We start from the raw sequence: 4,746 nt of genomic DNA on the forward strand, positions 1-4,746 counted from the left end.
TGTTGGTTGGTGAGAGAGTTCTGTTTTATGAGGGAACCTCAGTGTTGGTTGGTGAGAGAGTTCTGTTCTATGAGGGAACCTCAGTGTTGGTTGGTTATGTGTTATGGAAAACATCAGAGGGTTGAATGTCAGAGAATGAAGGAGCCCAGCTATATCTGTTCATGTAGGGCTAAACCCTTGTGAGTTTGAATAAGCATCTGGGTTGTATTTATTTAGTGTGTGTGTGTGTGTGTGTGTATATGTGCGTGTATGTGTTCCTGTATACCACTAGGTAGCTAGCTCCCATAGCTCCAGTATCCTGTAACTTTAACTGTGCAGTAGGTGTGTGGTCTCTCTCTCACTTTCTCTTTCTTAAATTGCTTGTTAATATTGTATGTTTTTATTGCGTTGAAATTGAAAATGTTGTGAATTTGTATGATTGTGTGCAGGGCTCACTTGTAAAAGAGGCCTTGGTCTCAATATGATTTCCCTGTTAAAATAAAATGTAAGTAACAAAATGTAATATAAAACGATGTACCATACGTATTTGTGTATTTGTGTCTCTGTGTCTGTATGAACTATTTACCAGGTAGTCTAGGCCTGTCCTTGAGCTCGCGGAGCTCCAGTATCCGGTGGCTGCTCTCCCGGTGCAGCAGATGGGGGGCGCTGATGTCCTCAAGGGCGTAGTGCTGCAGAGGGGGCGGCGTGGGGTGCAGCTGAGCGCTGAGGGGCAGGGGGTTGGCCGGGCTATGGCGGGGCGGCCGGGCTGATGGTGCAGATGCGCTTAGCCGGGGGCTCCAGGGGGCAGGGGGCGCTCGGGGAGCCGTTCTCTTTTCCCCTGCAGGAGAGAAGGATGAGAAGAAGAGAGGGTGAGGATGAGAGAGGAGAGGACAAGGTGAGGGAGACAAGAGGAGAGGACGGGTGATGGATGAAGAGGAGAAGGACAGGGTGAGGGACTGAGAGGAGAGGCCAGGGTGAGGGATGAGAGAGGAGAGGACAGGGTGAGGAATGACAGAGGAGAGACAGGGTGAGGGATCGAGGAGAGGAGAGGACAGGGTGAAGGGATGAGAGAGGAGAGGACAGCGGTGAGGGATGAAGAGAGGAGAGGACAGGGTGAGGATGACAGAGGAGAGGACAGGGTGAGGGATGAGAGAGGAAGGCAGGGTGAGGGATGACAGAGAGAGGACAGGGTGAGGGGATGACAGAGGAGAGGACCAGGGTGAATGGATGAGAGAGAGGACAGGGTGGGGGATGAAGAGAGGAGAGGACGGGTGAGGGATTGAGCGAGGAGAGGACAGGGTGGGGGATGACGAGGAAGAAGGACAGGGTGGGGATATGAGAGCGGAGAGGAACAAAGGTGATGGATGAGAGGAGAGGACAGGGTGGGGGATAAGAGAAGGAGAGGGAACAAGGTGAAAATGGATGAGAGAGAGGACAGGGTGGGGGATGAGAGAGGAGAGGAAACAAGCTGATGGATGAGAGAGGAGGAGGAACAGGGTGGGGATTGAGAGAGGAGGGAACAAGGTGATGGATGAGGAGAGGAGAGGAACAAGGTGATGGGGAAGAGAGAGGAGAGGACAGGGTGGGGGATGAGAAAGAGGAGAGGACAGGGTTGGGGGATGAGAGAGGAGAGGACCAAGGTGATGGGAATGAGAGGAAGGAGAGGAAACAAGGTGAGGGATGAGAGAGGAGAGGACAGGGTGGGGGATGAGAGGGGAGAGGACCGGGTGGGGGATGAAAATGAGGAGAGGAAAGGTGATGGGATGAGAGAGGCGAGGAACAAGGTGGAGGGGATGAGAGAGGGAGAGGACAGGGTGAGGGATGAGAGATGAGAGGAACAGGGTGGTTTGATGAGAGAGGAGAGGACAGGGGTGGGGGATGAGAGAGGAGAGGAATGGGTGGGGGATGCGAAAGGAGAAGGACGGGTGGGGGATGAAAAGAGGAGAGGACAGGGTGGGGGAATGAGAGAGGAGAGGAACAATGGTGATGGATGAGAAGAGGAGAGGACAGGGTTGGGGGCATGAAGAGAGAGACAGGGTGATGGATGAGGAGGGAAGGGTGGGGGAATGAGAGAGGAGAAGACAAGGGGTGAGGATGAGAGAGGAGAGGACAGGGTGCGGGGATGAGAGAGGAGAGGACAGGGTGGGGGATGAGAGAGGAGAGGAACAAGGTGATTGGATGAGCGAGGAGAGACAGGGTGGGGGAATGAGAGAGGAGAGACAATGGTGATGGAGAGAGAAAGAGGACAGGGTGGGGGGATGAGAGAGGAGAGGAAAAGAGGTGATGGATGAGAGAGGAGAGGAAGGGTGGGGGATCGAGGAGAGAGAGGAACAAGGTTGATGGATGAGAGAGGAGAGAAAGCAAGGGTGATGCGAATTGAAGAGGAAAGGAAAGGACAGGGTGGGGGATAGAGAGGAGAGGAACAAGGTTGATGGATGAGAGAGGAGAGGAACAAGTGATGGATGAGAAGAGGAAGAGGACAGGGTGGGGATGAGTAGAGGAGAAGGACAGGGTGGGGGACTGAAGAGAGGCGAGGACAGGGTGGGGGATGAGAGACGGAGAGGAACAAGGTGAGGATGAGAGAGGAGAGACCAGGGTGGGGGATGAGAGGGGAGAGGACAGGGTGGGGATGAGAAGAGGAGAGGAACAAGGTGATGGATTGAGAGAGGCGAGGAAAAGTGAGGGAATGAGAGAGGAGAGGACAGGGTGAGGGCTGAGAGATGAGAGGAACAGGGGTGGGTTGATGAGAGAGGAAGAGGAATCAGGTTGGGGGATGAGAGAGGGAGGGCCAGGGTGGGGGATGAGAGAGGAGAGGACAGGGTGGGGGATGAGAAAGGAGGAGGCAGGGTGGGGGATGAACAGGGAGAGGACGGGTGGGGATGAGAGAGGAGAGGTAAAGGTGATGGATGAGAGAGGAGAGGACAGGGTGGGCGGGATGAAAGAAGGAGGACAGGGTGATGGATGAGAGAGAGGAACAGGGTGGGGGGAATGAAAGAAGGAGAGGAAGGGGTGAGGGATGGAGAGAGGGAGGACAAGGGTGGGGGATTGAGAGAGGGAGGCCCAGCGGTGGGGGATGAGAGAGGGGAGGAACAAGGTGATGGATGAGAATGAGGAGAGGACAGGGTGGGGGATGAGAGAGGAGAGGAACAAGTGATGGGATGAGAGAGAGGACAGGGTGGGGGATGAGAGAAGGGAGAGGAACAAGGTGATGGATGAGAGAGGAGAGGACAGGGTGGGGGGGATGAGAGAGGAGAGGAACAAGGTGATGGATGAGACGAGGAGAGGAAAAGGTGATGGGAGTGAAGAGAGGAGAGGAACAGGGTGGGATGAGAGAGGAAGAGGCACAGTGATGGATGAGAGAGGAGGAGGAACACAGGTTGGGGATGAAGAAGAGGAAGAGGACTAGGCGTGGGGGATGAGAGGGGAGAGTGACACAGGGTGGGGGGTGAGAGAGGAAAGAGGAACCAAGGTGATGGATGAAGAGAGGCGAGGAACAAGTGAGGGATGAGAGAAGGAAGAGGCAGGGTGGAGGGATGAGAGATGAGGAGGACAGGGTGGGTTGAATGAGAGAGGAGAGGACAGGGGTGGGGATGAGAGAGGAGAGGCCAGGGTGGGCGGATGAGAGAGGAGAGGAAGGGTGGGGGATGAAGAAAAGTGAGAGAAGGAAGGTGGGGGATGAGAGAGGAGAGGACAGGGGTGGGGGAGAGGAGGAGAGGAACAAGTGATGGATGAAAGAGGAGAGGACAGGCGTGGGGGATGAGAGAGAGGAAGGTGACTGGATGAAGAGAGAGGACAGGGTTGGGGATGAGAGAGAGAGGAACAGGGTGAGGGATGAGAGAGTGGGAGAGGACAGGGTGGGGGATGAGAGAGGAAGGAAGGTGGGATGAGAGAGGAAGAGGACAGGAGGATGAGAGAGGAGAGGAAAGGGTGGGGGATGCGAGAGGAGAGGAACACAGGTTGGATGAGAAGAGCAGGAACAGGGTGGGGATGAGAGAGGAAGGAAAGGTTGATGGATGAGAGAGGAGAGGACCGGGTGGGGGATGAAGAGGAGAGGAACAGGTGAGATGGAGGGGAGGACAAGGTGATGGATGAGAGAAGGAGAGGACAGGGTGGGGATGAGAGAGGGAGAGGACAGGGTGGGGGATGAGAGAGTAGAGGAACAAGTGATGGAATGAAGAGAGGAGAGACAAGTGAAGGGATGAGAGAGGAAGAGGACAGGGTGGGGGATGGAAGGGAGGAGGACAGGTGGGTGAGAGAGGAGAGGAACAATGGTGAATGGATGAGAGAGGCGAGGAACAAGGTGAGGATAGAGAGGAAGGAAGGGTGGGTATGAGAGATGAGAGACAGTGGTGGTTGATGAGAGAGGAGAAGGCCGGGTGGGGTGAGAGGAGGAGAGAGGGGCGTAGTGGGGGGGATAAGAGAGGGAGGACAGGGTGGGAGCATAGAAAGGAGAGGACAGGTGGGATGAGAGAGAGAGGACAGGTGGGGGACTGAGAGAGGAGAGGAACAAGGTGAATGGATGAGAGGAGGAGATGGACAGGTGGGGTGAAGAGAGAGGACAGGGTGGGGGATTGAGAGAGGAGGGAAGGGTGGGATGAGAGAGGAGAGGAACAGGTGATGGATGAAGCGGGCGCAGGAGGCGTGGGGGTGAGAGAGGAGAGGAGAAACTAGTGATGGATGAGCGGAGAGTACAGGGTGGGGGATGAGAAGAGGGAAGGAGAAGATTGAAGGGATGATGGATGAGAGAGGGGAGGAGGAGCGAGAGGG

At 55.4% G+C, this 4,746-nt stretch overlaps 1 pseudogene; it reads right to left on the reverse strand.

The window, feature by feature from the left end:
* LOC111955527 (protein CBFA2T2-like) overlaps nt 1-4,746 on the reverse strand; it is a 27,960-nt pseudogene that overhangs the window by 19,450 nt on the left and 3,764 nt on the right.

This window comes from Salvelinus sp. IW2-2015, linkage group LG31 (assembly GCF_002910315.2).
Source record: "Salvelinus sp. IW2-2015 linkage group LG31, ASM291031v2, whole genome shotgun sequence".
In the NCBI taxonomy this organism is placed as follows: domain Eukaryota; kingdom Metazoa; phylum Chordata; class Actinopteri; order Salmoniformes; family Salmonidae; genus Salvelinus; species Salvelinus sp. IW2-2015.